We start from the raw sequence: 19327 nt of genomic DNA, 5'->3' as shown, positions 1-19327 counted from the left end.
CCTGGAGTGCTATCTCACACAATGGAATACTGTATTGCAAAGAAACGAATGAACTAGAGCTACCTGCAAGAACACTGATCAGTGTTACCAATGTAACATCCAGTAAGGAAGCAAAGATCAAAACAAATATACAAAGCAAAATAAAATCCACACATAAATCCATATATATAATTAGGATGAAGTTCAAACACATGCAGCACTCAATTACTTTATTTATAGATGCACACATGGAAGGCAAAACTATAAAGAAAATTAAAAATTCTCAGTGAAGTCAGGATAGGCGTCACTCCTGGGACAGAGAAGGGGGTGGGCTCAGGAAGGTGCCACAGCAGTGGTCCATTTCTGGGCAGTGCCACTTGACACTAAGCACAAGTGTTCACTTCATAATATATGCAATATTCTGGAAGTACATTCTATTTCACAATAAGAAAAGTAAAAAAGGAAAGAAACAGCAAAAATAAATGAAAGATCAAATGGGTAAATAGGTGACAGAGATCCCATTCACAAGGTTTTTATGAGGATTATACAGAACTTACATAAAATCCCTAGAATGACATATAGCACCCAGGTGGTAGCTATTATTCATAACACTGACAAGAACAACATTTATCTCGACACATACAAAGTGATTTTTAGGTTTATTTTCTTTCATCCATGTGACAGAAACTGCACTTGATACTGTAACTATGTTCTAACATATCCACCATAATCCAAATGCCCAAAAAAGATACTATAGTAGGAATTCCTAAGGAGGAATTCCAGTGACAGGCCTAGAGAAAATATTAACTATAACTGTGGCGTTGCCAAACTTAAATCAAGTTACACAGGCAGAGAGACGATCTTGGATCATGCAAGTGCTTCCCGGGGGCTTTGGTGATAGGATGCCTGTAAGATTTAGAACAGTGCTTCTGCAGCTGAGAAAACTCAGCAGGAAGGTGGAGTTTTTTTTCATTAACATCTGAGGTGGCCATCACTCCCCTAAAATGCAAGCTAGCACCAAGTCACCCTGAGAAGTATGCCATGGGGCTGGGGGGAGGGCAGGATCCCAAATTCTTGGGGACTTTGCATTCAGAGCTTGTCTACCTCCCAGACTTAACTCCGTTACTTCTGGGATGCAGGAGGCAATTTCATCTAATCAGAGCCTGGAAAGAAAAGGAGGAAGTGATAGCTTCCTCAAACTGGGGTTTTCCCTGGATTTTATTTCGGGAATAAAACAACCAGAACATGTTCCCCGCCATTTGCGATGGTGAGGTCTGTGGTGGGGAACACTGCTCATGACCTTTGACTGGCAGGAGTTTCTGGAGTCCTCAGACTCCAGACACAGCAGGCAAAGGGAAATACCGAGGCAGAAGCAAACAAACATAAAGAGACCAAGAAGGAAAAGGCCTACAGACCGAGGCGCACAGGAAGGCAGCAGGTCTGCACGGGCTCCTGTTCCTGAAGGTTAGCCTTTCAAAGCAGGTTGTACTGAAGATTCCAAAGTCATGCTGATGTTTACGGGATACTGATGTGAATGAGAACATCAGTCCCTTCTCCTCGTCTCAGTGCCAAGTACAGTTCAGGCAGATTTTGGGTGCCACACTCTGTCTACAGTCTGCGCATTCCTGAAAGCTGGAAGGCTTGAGGCCAAGTCTACCTGGCACCATCCATGCTGGAAGAGAAAAATCTTCCAGTTGTTCTGCCCTATCTCTTCACGGTTTATAAACCTGAGAGCACGAGGTCGGGACTTAGTTCCATCCAGGGTCGGCCACGACAGGAACAAAACCAGCCTGAGGTGAAGATCCAGAGGAAAAAAGCCAGGTCTTGGTACCATTTAACAAGCACAAGGCTATCTCGGTTTTAAAATAAGGCCAGAGACAAATTAAACAATTTAAAAGAACGTTTTAAAACCGTGGCGTACCACAAGTCCAAAAATGGCTTGTGTGGAGGCAATTATCTCATCACAATAAATAACAGTAAATCAATCCACACTAATTGCTTTTCATGCAAGGGTTTAGAAGACTCTTTAGCGTTCTCCAATTATTGATTTTTTGTAATCGCTTGTGCTGTCAAAAATGCAATATTTCCAGATAATATACTGCACACTCTTAGACAGGATTCTAATTTAACCTAAAACAAGCCAATTTCCTCCTTTTTCCAGGGGTGCTGTAAAATTTTAAAATACAGTGAGGCTGCAGACGGCACTAAGAGGTTTTCTGCAAAGGTTTTCAGTTCAAACCAATTTAACACATAGCCATGTTCAGACCACTGCCCTGCCATGGCCCTTCCTCCCACACATGTTCAAAGGAAACAAGAAAAACATGTGTGATCTCAGATTCTTCACTTTCCTGCAAATTCAGATCTGAAAAGCAAAACAAACACAACCAACAAAAAATCTACACTTTCCTTCTTACCCTCCTCTGCCCCTTGGTTCAGTAATTTCCACGGAACTTGGAAAACATTCTGCCTGCTAACTTTACGCTCAGTCAGCACTTTGCTTAAAGATTTTGTTTGAGTCTTGATAGCTAAACATATAACTGCAGGCTTATACAATCAAGGCAGGGAGGGCAAAAAGGATGAAGGGGTAAAAATGTTGTGACAGATAGCAGCTTTGACTACAAAGAGATGTGGAATCCCAGCTCTGCCGCTTAGGAACTGCGTGTACTACACGGTACTTAACTAGACTCTGGGCGTCAATTTCTTCATCTGTACAATGGGGATAGCAACACTTACCTCGTAGGGTTTTTCAGGGCAAAATAGGTAATGCACATGAAACATCTGCTGTAATGCCAAGAATATGGCTATTTTAAAATGAACCGGCCCATTTGCCTTTCTTATTCTAATGCTCAATATTTAAACATTCAACTTTGTGTTGTAATTTTCTGACAGAAAGATGAAACCATCTTCTGGATAACAGGAGAAGTTGTAGTATAAATAAAACTGCAATGCCACATAAGCAATGCCACATGACTGCATTCTGAGGATACCGGGAATCTGAAACTATTAACTTTGTTTATAAATGTGTAGCTTCCAAACAATCTGCTTATTTGAGATCATTTCCTTACTTTCACTCCCTTGCTCACAAAGTTTAGATTGGAAATTAGGAGCAATTACTTATACAGCCACATCCTTGGCTGACCTCATCCAAACACCACCTATTGTTTAGTTGAGCATCTATTGTTCTGCCCTATCTTTTCAGGATTTATAAACCTGAGCTCAAGGTTGGCACTTAGTTGCATCCAGGGTCGGCCACAACAAGAACAAAACCAGCCTGGGGTGAAGATCCAGAGGAAAAAAACAGGTCTTGGCATAATTTAACAAACACAAAGCTAACTCAGTGCTAAAATAAGGCCAGAGACAAATTAAACAATTTGCCTTTATGCGTTCCATGTGCTCAGACACCTCATGTCTTTTGTATACATACGACTCATTTCATCCTCGCATGGACACATTACGAAGGCCTTTGGGACCCGATTCATTATCGGGAATGCAACAAGAGATCACACAAACTCCCTTTGTTTTGTGGGTATCAGTCAATCAAAGAACTTTCTGATTGCTATGGTTTTTAAAGGTATGGATTTTAAACAACAAGATAATATATTAAACTCAACTAAAACATGGCTTCTAAAAATGATAGAGTTGCAGTATTTGCTGGTTTTCTGGGTTCCCACAGCACTGCGCACATGACTTTCTGTGGCACTTACCACGTTTGCTGTTACTTAGTGGATGCACATCTGGCTCTCCCAGCCCTGTGACCCCAGCAGACAAAGAGGCCTGGCTTTGTCCTAAAACCCCCTGCCCCTGCTGTAGTGTCTCACATGCCTGGTACCCAGAAAAGGGGTGTTGGACGCATGAGTAAACATTTCATAAGCATCACATTAAAAAACCAAATGAAACTGAGTACTTTATTTGTATTTCATTGTCTCTTTAAAATCCTGAATGTTAAATTGTGGTACCATGTATTCCATGTGGAATACTTAGGAAAAGTTTGTTGATGATAATGAAATCAATGATTGAAATCTCCCTTACCTCTCACTAGTTTTGTGAAGATACTTTAGTTATGCAAATTCTAAATTGACAACAGCCAATAGATTTCTCAGGCTTCATGGTACAAATTTTTGAGGATTCAATTGCAGTTAGATACCTATCAAACATAAAGTCAATAGTGTCTTTTCAAGATAATGGTGTGGCCAGTGTCCCTTTTGAAAGAACATACTCATCTACCCCTAAAAGGCTGTGGCCATGGGAGAGAAGACTGGCCTCATCTTCTGGCAGCCTGGGGCAGAGGAATGATCAGAGCTACGTGTGAACCAGCTGAGAGGTTACTCTGTTTCAGGAACGAAGGAGTCTTCAGTAAGAAGGATCAGGATTAAGTCACACGGAAAAGCTTCCAAAATACATAGATTCCAAAAACTGTTGATTTCAGAATGGATTTTTTTTTTTTTTTGCAGACTTGCACATTCCACATGAAATTTTTTACTTGCTTTTCAGAAGTCAGGAATGTCTGGGTGCACTTGGAGCCTCACAGAGGAATAAACAAGTGCAAACTCCCTCCAGCACTGGGGCCTCATGACATGTGTCAGTGTAATGCAAAAAAAAAAGGGTGGGAAGTAGTGATGAGGAGGGAGTGGCATGGGAAAGGGCAGGGAGAGACACTTTTGCAGGGGAAGCACACTTTCCCAATGGTAAGGGCAGAGCAGCTGAACAGACAGATACTTGCTGTTAAAAGAAGGCCACACAGTAAGATCTCCACCCAGGAGACATATCTAGTAAAAGGTTCTCTGTGTTGAGCGACACATTCATGTAGTCAGGTACATCATGAAGGAGCGTACCAAATCAGTGGAATTAGGTGAATATGACTCCATGAGCAAACAGAAACGTCACAGGTGTCAAGAATCCTAAACAAAGGTATGATAAAGAGGGAGACACTGTAGTCAGGACAATCTTATGATGAAAAGAGAAAGGAAGAAACCAGTATGGAGTCTGCACAGAAATAACATTGGAGAACAATGTGCTGAGCCCTCTCATGTCCTTACTAATCCCAATGCGCACAGTGACAACGAGACGTACTGCTTTGATCCCTGTGCCACAGGAAAGTTGCCCAAGGCACATAGGCAGTCAGTGGCAAGGCGAGATTCTAAGTCTGACTGTAGAGCCATGATGTCTAATCTCAAAAAAGGAAGGGCTTGTGCCAAAAGACACAGGACGTCTATCAAACCTGCAGCTCCTATTTCTCCCACGGGCACACTCTCAAGGTGAGTCCCCACGGTCTTTTCTGCCTTATCTGTGGGTAATGCTGTGTGGACAGATCCCTCACATGAGAGCAGGCTGAGTGCTCTCTCCTGGTGACCCTGCACCCATCTGGGTTACTCATGGCAGCAGGAGTCTCCTGCCTTAGTCGCCCCCCTTGCTCCTCACTTTCAACTGAACTGTGTGTGTGTCCAGACAGGTAGGAGGGGGCAAGAAGAACATTTAATAGGCACCCACCAGGTGAGGCAACATGGCAGGCATTCTCAGAATCACAGGGGTGGGCTATTTCTGCTTCCAGCTAGGATGCAGAAAATCACAAGGGACCATTGCTCCCACACTAACAACTTTACATACCATGTTTTCTAAATCTATCAGATTGCTGAGGACACAAAGAAACCTAAGTGAATTAAGTCCAGAAAGGGACAAATACTGCCTGGATGAAAAAAACTGGTGGCTGCTTTCATCCCTGGCATAGAGACCTATCAACCTCTTTCTTCCCTGTGAAATGGGAACTCTGGCAAGTGTGAGGGGGCAAGGGCTGAAGGCTGGGGGCCAGGAGGAGAGGAGAGAGGAAATCCACCAGCACCCTTGCAAAGAACATGAGGCCTTCACCAAGTGTACTGCACACTCTCCAAAGAGAACCCTGGACTGGGCAGCAGAGGGGAGAAAGAGATGCCCCAAGAAGCAGAGAGCCAGGGGTGGGGCTGGGGAGAAAGTGAAACTCCCTCTGAAGACAGTGAAGAACCAACCCCCGAGCTGCACAGTGCCCAGAACCAGCCTGATGACAGGTTGGATTTATTCATTCCTGTGTTGGGAGTCACCAAGACCACCTTGAGGTCCAATGACTCAGTAAGAGGATTCATAGGAGTTAGCATGCAGTTGTACTCATGGCTATAACTTATTATAGCCAAAGAATACAAAGCAAAATCAGGGAAGAGGTATATGAGACAAAGACTACGGGCAAACCAGGTGCAAGTTCCTAAGACTCCTGTCCCAAGGGAGTCACACAGGACACACGTAACTCCTCAGCAACAAACTGTGACAAATGCTGCCAACTAGAGAAGCTCATTAGAGGCTCAGTGCACAGGATTTTTATTGAGGGCTGATCACGTAGGTACTCTCTGTCCAGCATATACCAAAATTCCAGACTCCGAGTGGCAGGCAGGTATTCGGCATAAATTGCATTGTTTGTACAAATAGTTCAGACAGAATAAGCACCTCTTATCTGCCAGGGGCTGGGAACTCTCCTGAAGTCCACACTGTTGGACGCCAGCCAGGGCCCAAGCTTGTTAGCAGGTTTCCAAAGGACAGCAGTCGAGCTTGCTAGGCTAACCCTTTTCTATACAGTCCCCCACACTAAAAATATTCACTTTCCCAAAGCCAACTGTTATTTACCTCAATCTCTACTATTTTTTCACATATAGTATCTGGCATTCAATTAAAAATTATGAGACATGCAAAGGAGCAAGAAAATGTGACCTTGCATCAAGAAAAAAGTCAATGGTTCTGATGCACAGATGGCCCAGATGTTGAAATTATTAGACAAAAAAGTAAAATAACTGATAAATACATTAAAGATAAATGTATCTGGGAGAAAAGGTGGAAAACGTGTGAACAGATGATAAAATGTTGCAGAAGAATAAAAACTATAAAAAAAAAGAATCAAATGTTATGTGGGAGGCTGAGGCAGGAAGACTGCTTGCGCCCAGGAGTTTGAGGGCAAAATAGCGAGATCCTATCTCTTAAAAAAAAACATGAAGATGCTAGAAATGTTTAAAAATCATCAAAAATGAGTATCTCATTTGATAGTCTTAATAGCAGATTTAATATAGCATAAGAAAGGATAAGTGAACTTGAAGAAAGGTCAGCAGAAATCATACAAACTGAAACATAAAGCAAAAGAAGAACTAGAGAGAGAGAAAGACCATCTGAATGATGTGAGGTAATGTAAATCTATGTGTTAACATACATGGTATTATAGTCCTAAAGAGAGAGGAGAGAGCAAATGAAGCAGAAGGAATATTTAAAGAGATAATGGCTGAAAATGGTCCAAAACTAATGAAAGATATCAATTCACAGACTGAAAAGCTCAGCAAAGCCCAAGTAAGGTAAACGCAAAGAAGATTATACCTAGACTTATGATGCTAATATTATGAAAATTAAAAAAAAAATTCTTAAAATAAACCAGAGGAAAAAGACCCATTACATATAGGGGGATAATGATAACGGTTAAAAACAATAGAGAAAAAAAAAGTAATGGGACAACATATTTAAAGTGACACCCCTCCGAAACATAGAGTCATCAAAATATTCCTCACAAATGAAGACCAAGTGCAGACATTTGCAGACAGACAAAAACTGAGAGGCTTCAACTCCAGCAAAACAGCATGTAAGAAACACTAAAAAAAGTTCTCTAATCTACAGGAAAATGTATCAATTAGAAACCCAGATATTTAGGAGAAAAACGAAGAACACCAGAAAGGTTAAATATGTAGGTAAATTTATATTGACCATTTCAAAAATTTTTTTTTAAATTTAATTAAATGTTTTAAATTTTATTTCTTAATTTTTTTTATTTCATCATAATAAGGAGGTACAAATGTTAAGGTTACACACATTGTTATTGCAAATTAGTACAACCATTGTGGAAAAGAACCTGGAGATACCTCAAACAGCTAAAAATAGAAATACCATTCGACCCAGCAATAGCACTATTAGCCATCTACCCAAAAGAGTATAAATCATTCTATTATAAAGACATCTGCACCTGACTGTTTTTTGGCAGCACAATTCACTATTGCAAGGATGTGGAAACAACCCAAGTGCCCTTCCCTCCCCCCTCGAGTCAGAGCTTCAAGCATGTCCATGCCCCCGACAATGCACAATGCACTTGTAATGTACATACATAAACACATCCCCTCCCCCCACCTGCCCGACACCCGATAAATGTTTTTTGTTTTTTTGTATAACATTTTGGTTAGATTTTATAATTTTGTCTTTACTTAGCAAAGGTTATAAGTATGCCCCTCCCCTCCACACTGTTCGGCGCATCTCTCAGATGTGGATTCTATCCCCCCCACCCCCCAAATCTCTGGTGAACACCACCCTCCTTTGAGCACCATATTGAAAATCAGTCAGTACCAATGTGACGGCGAGTACATATGGAGCCCATCCCTCTTATCTTATGTCAGCTCACATTGGATAATGGGCTCAAGCTCAATCCAGGATAATATAAGCGGTGTTAGCTCACTGTCATTACTTAGAATTGAGTAATATTCCATTGTAAACATATACCAAATTTTAATTATCCAGTCGTGAATTGACGGGCACTTGGGTTGTTTCTACGTCCTTGCAATAGTGAATTGTGCTGCCAAAAACAGTCAGGTGCAGATGTCTTTATAATAGAATGATTTATACTCTTTTGGGTAGATGGCTAATAGTGCTATTGCTAGGTCGAATGGTATTTCTATTTTTAGCTGTTTGAGGTATCTCCAGATTCTTTTCCACAATGGTTGTACTAATTTGCAGCCCCACTAGCAGTGTAAGAGTGTTCCTGTCTCTCCACATCCTCGCAAGTATTTATTGCTTTGAGATTTCTTGATATGGGCCAATCTCACTGGAGTTAGATATCTCATTGTGGTTTTGATTTGCATTTCTCTAATGATTAGAGATGTTGAGCATTTTTTTATATGTTTGCTGGCCATTATTCTGTCTTCTTTGGAAAAGTTTCTGTTCATTTCCATTGCCCATTTCTTGATGGAGTTGTTTGATTTTTTCTTGTTAAATCTTTTGAGTTCTAGATAGATTCTTCACTTTGTATGGAACCAGAAAAAAACCATGTACAGCTAAAGCAATCTTAAGTAAAAAGAACAAATTGGGAGGCATCAGTCTTCCTGATTTCAAGCTGTACTATAAAGCAATAATAATTAAATCAGCTTGCTACTGGCATAGGAACAGAAGCATTGATGTTTGGAATTGGTCTGAGATTCCAGAGATGAAACCATCTGCATATGGTAACCTAATCTTTGATAAAGCAGACAAAAATATACATTGGGGAAAAGAATCTATCTTCAATAAATGGTTCTGAGAAAACTGGGAGAAGAATGAATCAGGATCCCTATCTCTCACCTCTAACAAACATTCACTCAAGATGGATAACAGACTTTAACCTAAGACATGAAACCCTAAGAATCCTAGAAGAAGATGTCCGGAAAACCCTCTCAGACATTGGTCTAGGTAAAGAATTTTTGAAAAAGACCCCCAAAGCAATCACCACAGTAACAAAAATAAATAAATGGGATCTGATCAAACTAAGAAGATTCTGCTCAGCCAAAGAAATCATCATTAGAGTGAATAGACAACCCACAGAATGGGAGAAAATATTTGCTCTCTACTCCTCCGATAAAGGCTTGATAGCAAGAATCTATTTCTTAATTTTTTTAACTAGGACTTTTAAAAAATTATAGTTTCATACGTATATTTTAAATATTTTTAAAATATTGACTGATTAAAGCAAAAAATAACATTATATTGAGGAGTTCACAACATAAATAAAAGTAATATATATCACAATAAGAGCACAAAGTGTAGGAGGGGAGTAATAGGAGTTACAGTGTTTTATGATTCTTATATTGTTCATTAAAAAGTACATTTGAAACTAGACTGTGTTAAAATAACGTAATGTCTATAGCACCACTAAAAAGAACACAAAAAGGAATACTTAAAAGGTCAACAAATCCCAATTGACAGATATTCTATAAAATATCTGACCAGAACTCCTCAAAACTTTTAGGGTCATCAAAAACAAGGGAAGTTTGAGAAACTATCAAATCCAAACAGATCCTAAAAAGATAAGACAACTAGCATAATGTGATATTCTAATGGGATTCTGGCACAGGAAAAGAACATTAGATAAAAACTAAGGAAATCTGCATAAAATACAGACTTTAGTTAATAATAATTTATTAATATTGATTCATTAGTTGTAATAAATGCACCATGTTGTAACAATAAGGTGACAATACGGAAAACTGGGTGTAGGTTCTACAGAAACTCTCTGTATTACCTTCACAATTTTTCTGTAAATATATAACTGTTCTAAAATAAAAAATTCAATAAAGGAGATAAAATGGAATACTAAAAAACACTTGGTTCACTCAAAGGAAGCCAAAAAATAAGAAAATAGGAGCAAAGAATTTACATGACAGAAAATAAATACCAACATGGTAATCTTAAATTCAAACATGTTGATGATTACATTAAATGTAAATGGACCAAGCACTCCAATAAAAGGGCAGTGATTGTCAGACTGGCCTCACACAGGTACATAATGCACATACATGCATGTAGGCACACACGCAGATACAAACAAAATTGAGCTATATGCTATTTACAGGAATATACTTTAAATATAAATATTCCAGTAGGGCCTTTCTTCACAGAGTTCAAAACCTAGTGCAACGTCTAACAGATTATACCCTGTGGAGTCCCTACATCAGAACCACACAGGAAAGTGTTTGAGTCAAGGATGCTAGGCTGGGTTCCAGGCTTACTGAAAACCTATCCTGGGTTTAGTAAACCTATTACATGCACATTTATCAGGTTGTTATGATGTTGACTAAAGTTACAGAAAAACTAATCTGGTAGAAAGGGTGGTAAGAGGCCACAGCTTCTCCCTGTAAGAATAAAGCCCCTCCCCCCAGCTCTTTTTATGAAAGAGCAAACCTGAGCTCCTCCCCAAGAATGGCCTGAGCAGGGATAATAGGACAAGTCTGCTCTAAGCTGTGAGGAAACATTCCTTCTGGTCTGGCTCCTCAAAGCAACTCCTCCTTCAGAGCCCTTGAAATAATTATATCACAGTTCATGTTTTTCGAATAAAGAAACAGTAGCCCAAAAAGGCAAAGGGATCCCTAAAGGTCAACTAGTTAGTGAGTATCAGCATCCAGATTTTGACCCTAACCTGCCTAACCCCAAAGACAACAGCTCCAAACAATAACAACAAAAAAGTAAAATAACATTGGTATCTGAAAATATATAAAAAGGAAAACATAACACCTGGGGTAATATATTTATAGTGATTAATCTGCAAATAACTTAATCTCACCCAAAAGAATATAAACCATCCTCAGGCTTCTTTTACTCTGCTTTAGTTCTTTTGGGAAATGAGATCATTTTTAAGAGATAGGAGAAGAAACAAGAGCCAATAAGTTTCGATCTCCTACCTGGTACCATATACTATACCCACCACTCATAAAAATGGTATTGCTTTTAATATCTCCAACACCAGGAGACAAATACTACTACCAGCATTTTACAGACAATAAAATTTGTATAAAGAAGATCAATAACAGCTACAAGTGGCACAGCCAAGAATTGAGCCTTAATTTGTCTGGTTTTAAATCCTGTGCTTTGCTACAAGACCTCAGAGAAAATCTCAGATATTTTCAAATGTCAAACAGAATCTCAATGAAATTCCAAAAGGCAATTGCTCACTATCTTCATAGAATGATATCATAGGTGAGAAATATGTTCATATTCTGCTTTGACTTTGGATAACTTCCAGAATATCATTTTTATTTACAATGTTGCTACTTTTTACTTAAATTACTGAATAGGGAAAGGATTTAATTAACATATGTCCCCCCCATCTACCTAGTTGCAAATCTCACCCACCCACAACAGGTAATGTTGCTTGCAGAGGCTTGAAAGCAAATATAAGTAAACACAAATATAGATTTGCCCTTTTTTAACCTTCCTTTTCTCCCTTTGGCATGTATCTTAAATATCTTTCTATAGCAGTAAGCGGAGAGCTCCCATATTCTTTCTTGTAGCTACAGAGCATTGCTGTTTGGATGCCCATAGTCTATTTAACCTTTATCCTTATTCGTGGACATTTCAGTTGTTTTTAATGAGTAACCCTGCACAGTCACCAATTTCATATATCTAACAAGCGTATCTACAGGATAAATTCTTACAAATGGCAATGCTGAGTCGGGGAGTAGATGCATTTGCAATTCTGACAGAGTCTGCCAAACTGACCTCCATGGGATCATGGACACTAAAGTGCCGCCAGCAACGTATGGGAACCGCTGTCTCTCACAGCCTCATCATGGAGTGTGCTACCAAACTTGTGAATGTTTACCAATCTGATAAATGAAAAATGGCATCTTAGTGTAGTTTTACTTGATTTTTTTTTTTTAATTATTAGAGAGCTTGGGCATTTTATCATGTACCCAAGAGCTATGTCCTTCTCTGTGATATGTTACTTTTTGGAGCCTTTGCATATTTTTCAATTGGGTTATTGGTAGCAGTTTGTTTTAATATGAGATAATGATTCATAAAATAAGACAAATATTAAAGAGCCAATATCATCTGAAAATAAAAATAATTCCAGATGGTCAATATTTTTTCTTGGATTTTGAAAAGTATCATCTTAAAATACTATTCTCAGGCTTTGACATTTTAACAAATATACTACCGTGTTTCCCTGAAAATAAGACCTACCCATAAAATAAGCCCTATCAGGATTTCTAAGCATTTGCATAATATAAGCCCTACCCCAAAAATAAGACCTAGTGATGAGCATGGCTACACAGTGTATCTGCACAACCCATGCATTTGGTCACGTAGTGGTAAAGAAGACGAGCAGCCCTTCTCATCTGCCCCATGAGAGCTCTATTGCTCGACATGAGAGATTGGGGCCAATGGTTCTAAAGGAAATAGAGTTGCAAGAAATTCAGGATGGAATTCAGGTTTTGGAGAGTTATGATGATGTTCCAGAAGACGACGACTTAACTATATTTGAATAAATGTAGATTGTTGTACCGTACTTAAAAAAAAATAACACATCCCCTGAAAATAAGCACTAGGGTGTCTTCTTGAGGAAAAATAAATATAAGACTCTGTCTTATTTTCAGGGAAACATGGTAAGAGAAATCTAGCATAGTTTCCATGAACGAATAGGCCAATCAATTAAGCTAGCAAGCAATCTGGGCAGCATGGCAGAGTGATGCAAAATAGCTAAAAAAGGTAGATAAGAAGAACCACTATTGTACAAGGTTGTGACACAGACCGCAACTAGACTATCCTCTGACACTCATGTATTTCTCTCCTCTCCTCTGCTATCTCACTGACCCTACCCACCCCAAACTCAATGTCTCTCATGACAGGAAAAAAAACAGCACAACTATTGAATGTTTTTTAGGGAATCAGTAATTAAAATCCAATTTTACAGGTTGTCATAAATCCCAGTGAATTAATCATATTTAGTGAGTATTACCAAACCTAGTATTTAGTGTATGTCCCTTTTAAATGAAAAGATAAAATGTAACCTAAACATTTGTACCCCTATAATATGCTGAAATTAAAAAGAAAAATATATATAGTCACTTTGATCATGTGCAAGGAGACTGCCACTGAACCAACCAACACTGTCATGGAGAACACTTCTATTAATAGAGTTATGGGTTTGAGCGAGCCTAACAAAGAGAGAGAGGGAGAACGAGAGAGACAGCGTGTGAGTGCTCCACATGATGTGCTCTACCTGTTGATTACACTGCCTTACACGATGGTACGTGGATTTATGTATTTGCTAGAAAGCAAAGAGTTGAATAGCAAGATGGAAGGATCAAGCCTATTTCAGTTAGAGAATCCTGGCTCAGCAGCAGTTCATCTTGTCCAAGTATCTTCTCTGACACCCCTTAAAGGCTGAAAGTGTCAATTCCACTCTAGGGAATGCATTTGAATTGCATCTGCAAGAAGAACATATTCACTATCTGTGAATTATCTGTGGTTTGATGGGCTGCACTCAGTGTTTTACAGCCCTTTTAGATATTATGGAAATGCTTTTGCCATGACGATGTCCATTGTAGGGTTCCTTATGAGAGCAAAAACCAGGAATGAACGAACTATCCAATCATGACAGGAATGGTTAATAACACTAGGATAATCATCCTGAAGCAGCCATTAAAAGTAGTTTATAAATATACTTTCACAAAATGACAAAATGCCTATGCAATACTGATAAAAAAAAAAAAAGGCAACATTTATAATTGCATGTGGGCTCTCCAGCCTTGCCTTTGACTGGAAGAGTATTCTAACACCAAACCATCGGGCCATTCATCTAAGCAACATTCTCCAATAGAATTTTATCAACAGTAAAGTGAGGCTTAAGTATCCATCAAAAAACTTGCATTTATATTATGACTGCAACAACATATAAAAAAAATTAAAAATTTCACAAGGAAAGGGCATTTGTCACTACTAGACCTGCCCTAGAGGAAATACTCAGAAATGCATTATACAGGGAACAGCACAATAGATACCCACCAGTGCAAAAAAAACCCCAAATTAAAGCTTTTATAAAACAACAGCACAAGAGGTAGAACAAATCAACAAGGTATCATCCAACATGATGAACAGAATAGTACCCTACATATCAGTACTAACACTGAACATCAATGGTCTTAATGCCCCACTTGTAAGACATAAACTGGTTGAATGAATGAAAAAACACAGCCCAAGTATATGCTGTCTCCAGGAAACACATCTAACTTGCAGGACTTGCACAGACTGAAAGTAAAGCGATGGAAAAAAATATTCCATACAAATAAAAACCAAAAGGAGGTATAGCCATTCTCATATCGGATACAAGAGACTCTAAATCAACAATGGTTAAAAAAAAAAAAAGATGCTCATTATATGATGGTAAAGGGATCAATTCAACAAGAGGACATAAAAATCCTAAATATATACGCACCTAACACAGAAGCTCCCAGATTTATAAAGCAAATTCTACTAGATCTAAGCAAGGAAATAAACAATAGCTTCATAATTGCCAGGGACTGTAACACCCTGGCTGGACAGATTATTGAAGTAGAAAATCAATAAAGAAACACTTGACTTAAACAAGACTCTAGAACAAATCGACCTAACAGACATTTACAGAATATTCTACTGAAAAACTAATGAACATACTTTCTTCTCATCAGAACATGGGATATTCTCCAAGACTGATCATATCTTAGGCCACAAAACAAGTCTCAGGAAATTTAAAAAAACTGAAATCATAGCATACATCTTCTTAGACCATAGTGGGATAAAACTAGAAATCAATTCCAAGAGAAACATTCCAATCTACACAAAGTCATGGAAATTAAACAACCTGTTGCTGAATGATCCTTGGGTCAGTGATGAATTTAAGGTAGAAATCAAAAGATTCCTTGAACTGAACAAAGGGGACATAAGCTTTCAAAATCTATGGGAAACAGGAAAAGCAGTCCTAAGGGGAAAGTTTATAAGCCTAAAATGCCTAGATCAAAAAGACAGAAAGATCCTGAATTAACAACTTAATGTCATATCTCAAGGAACTAGAAAAAGAAGGGCAAAGGAAACCCAAATCCAGCAAAAAAAAACAAAGAGAGAGAGACAGACAGAGAGAGAAACAACAACGTTCAGAGCAGAACTAAATGAAATAGAAACCAAAAAAAAAACAACCATACAATACAAAGGATCAACAAAACACAAAGTTGTTTCTTTGAAAAGACAAACAAAATCGATATGCCACTAGCTAGACAAACCAGATATAGAAGAGAAAGGACTCAAATAAGCTCGATTAAAAATGAAAACAGACACATTACAACTGATACCACAGAATTACAAAATACCATCCATGAATACTATGAAAACCTCTACTGTCACAAACAAGAAAATATGGAGGAAATGGATCAATTCTTGGAAGCATACAACCTCCCAAGCCTGAATCAGGAAGAAATAGAATTCTGGCACAAGCAAGCTACAGTTAAGATGGCAAAAGTGTGTTGACAGCTTAGGCACATACTTTGAGTAATTGTACTGCTTCTTGTTTGAGATATAATGAACTAAACTTTTGATTCAAAATTGGGCATTTCATATTTAATGACCTAATACATGGTATCCACGTAACAAAAACATTTGTACCCACTTAATATTCTGAAAAACAAAAAACTTCTATAAGGAAAGGGATCAACAAGTACTTTCCAAGTCTTATTTGGACACAAATAAGTGAACACATTAATTTTGTTTTTAAAATAAATAAATAAAAACCATGTAATTTTATAAGGCAATAAAGGAGTTTGCACTTATTACAGTGTTCCCTGGCACAAATTACATATTGCAAGTTATATATCTACATCTAGAAAAGCAAACTGGTTTCATCTCATTTCTCAAGCCAACTGCAATAGATTAGTATCATTTGCATGAGGATGCTGAGGCCTCATCTAAGATTAATAAAAAAGAGAGACTTGATTTAGTAATATTTTCCATTGGTATGAAATATGTAGGCACACTATGTATTTTCTGATCTAGATAAAAATGTTCTACAGAGTATATGTGGAAGGAAAAGGAGAGGGGGAACACGGTTGGCAGAGTAACGGCCCCCTAAAGATGCCCATGTCCTAATTCTCAGAACCTGTAAATATTAATGTTACCTTACATGGCAGGGAGGAATTAAGACTACAGGTGGAATTAAGGTTGCTACTCATCTCACCTTAAGATAAGGACATTATCCTGGGTTATCTGAGTGTGTCCAATGTAATCACAGGGTCCTTAAAGGTAGAAGAGGAGGCAGAAGAAAAGAGTCAGAGAAAGAGACATGACAAGAAATGCTACAATGCTGACTTTGCAGATGGAGGAAGTGGCCATGAGCCATGGAATGTGGGCAGCCTCTAGAAGCCAGAGAAGGCAAGAAGGGGGTTTCTCCTGGAGCCTCCAGAAAAAAAAAAAAGCAGCCCTGCCAACACCTTGACTTCATCTTAGTGTGACAGACTTCTAAACTAAGAACTGTAAGAGAATAATTTTGTGTTATTTTAAGCCACTAATTTGTTGCAGCAGCAATAGTAAACTAATAAGAGAGGGGAAGATAGGCAGTAAGTAATTACTGTTTGGATGAGGGTGCTTGGCATGAAGCAATTTCATTCTGCTCTGTCAGCCCCAATTAGCTGAGAAGCACTACCTAAATGCACTTGCATTAGAAGAGCACCCTAACTTATAGGATGAGAGAAACCCATGGTTGCATTTAGTGTTTCTCACTCAGGCCTGAGTCTCATTCCCATCTGCAGTACCACTCAGGAAGGAGGAATCCACAGGGAGCCCGAGGGAAACTGGCCACGACCCCAGGTCCAGCTCAGTGAGCAGCTCCTGAGGCCCAGTGCTGGATCCCAACTCTGCAATGGCAGGAAAGTCAATAACCACATACATGAGTGGTGCCTTAACTAAAACCAACCCCCAATCCATTTCCTCTGTACCTAAACCAAATAGTCCATAAACCTGGAAAGAAAACAAAGAGGATTTCAGGGCAGAAAGACTGTTTCAGCTGTGTCTGGTTAGGAAAGGAAAATGTTCCACACTGAAAACCAAGCAATGAAAGCAAAGGCTAATATCAGTTCTGGAATAGCTAGGAAAACAATTAACCTCACTAAGTTTCTCATCTATAAAATGAGAGTTGCCTTAGTTTCCATTCTCTAGCACAATAATTGTACTTGTCCCCAAAGAAACACACCTATGTGCTGTGAAATGTGAAATAAAGCTCTTAATTTAAATTATATATAAAATATGCATAACAATGAAGACCCTCCTCAATGCAGACACTGCCACATTCCCACCAGGTGACATATGGGTCCTACATAAGAAACTCATGTTCCGCACAGGCGTAAAAAGTAGCTACATAAGCAATGGGTTGCAACATCCTTAGTTTTTCCAATTTCTCTCTTTCTGCCCACAAGTAACTGAGAAGACATAGTAAGAAAAGTACAGCACTAGGAGTGAGAGGATGAAGTCCAAGTTCCAGCACCTTCACTTCCTGGATATTGAAAGAATGTATGTCCTTAACCCTCTAAGCAACTCAGCTTCTCCAACTACAAGAGGAGAAACCAGGAGAATTCACCTCTCACAAGGCTGTTGTGAGCATAAGACGAACTTGCCAAGGGGAAGGTCCTCGCCACCTCAGAAGTGGTGAACACAGGTCAGATAATAGAATCATGGCTACTGGAATCTGTGGATATGGACATGGCGGAAAAGACTGACAGGTAATCAGTTAACTTCTCTGAGGTTCGGGCTCTTCATTTATCAAAGAGGAGCAATAGTAAATACTGTGGGTGAGATTGGAGTTGATGGACATGAAGTTCCTGGCAGAGTGCCAGCACACAATAGATGCTCAATAAATGTGAGCTAGGAGGGTGCTGGTGCAGGGTCTCCCAGTTCCCCCTGCTTTCTTTCTGTGTCCTGATGTAAAATCAGAGAGTGCTCTGTGACGCAGCCAGCTGCGGGTTTTTCCCAGCAGGCTTGAACCCAACCTGGGGCCTTGAACATTCCCAGGCACTGATAAAGGTATTGAGGTTGTTATCCAGAAGAAACTGGCCCAGATCCTGAGCCAAATTCCTTAGACACCCGTAAAAACTCCATGCTCTGCCCCCTTCACTGTGGACATACTAGGTAGGACATCCCTTTTCTCTAGCTGCCTATCGCAAAGACTGCTACAGCACTCTTTAAATGCTTCAGACTCATCACTCCAGTGTCTAATGCATCTTTCTTTAGAATCCCAACTAGCCCCATCTCAGGACAGTTTGGGTCACTCCCTTGTGGGAACTCCCCTGCTATTAATACTACCTTTGGGGTGATTCTAGCCATAGATTCTGCAGGACAAAACAGCTGGCCAGTAGTCCTTCCCACCTTCTATGCTTCTCTGGGATTTAGCAGCAGACAAAATTTCCAAAACCATTTCAGAGCAACATGTTTGCAAATCTTGATTCTATTTCCATGTGTGTATGTGTGTATATATACATATATATATACACACACACACACATACCAGCAGCAACAGCAGCATCAATTTTAAGAGTCAAGTTGCCCCAAGTGCTGAGCAGGATTTTTTACTGAACAAATTACTGGATCACAGTTCTTGTTGTCAATAACTGCATCACAAGCAGTGGCTAAGCAAATATTACCACCTACACTGAAGAAACATCAATCAGAGTCATTAAAAGGATATGGAGATCCCCTGCCCCAGCCCTGCTATGCACTGCCGAGCACAATCTCCAGTCTTACAACCACCTGCCAGGTGAGA

At 39.3% G+C, this 19327-nt stretch overlaps 1 protein-coding gene across 5 annotated transcripts in view; it reads right to left on the bottom strand.

Annotated features, from left to right (window-relative positions):
• Nucleotides 1-19327, bottom strand: part of ZFAT (zinc finger and AT-hook domain containing) — a 207278-nt gene that overhangs the window by 68700 nt on the left and 119251 nt on the right. The window lies entirely within an intron of this gene.

Source organism: Microcebus murinus, chromosome 7 (genome assembly GCF_040939455.1).
Source record: "Microcebus murinus isolate Inina chromosome 7, M.murinus_Inina_mat1.0, whole genome shotgun sequence".
In the NCBI taxonomy this organism is placed as follows: domain Eukaryota; kingdom Metazoa; phylum Chordata; class Mammalia; order Primates; family Cheirogaleidae; genus Microcebus; species Microcebus murinus.
Note: the sequence above shows the minus strand (reverse complement) of the source record. Positions and strands in the feature narration are given on the sequence as shown.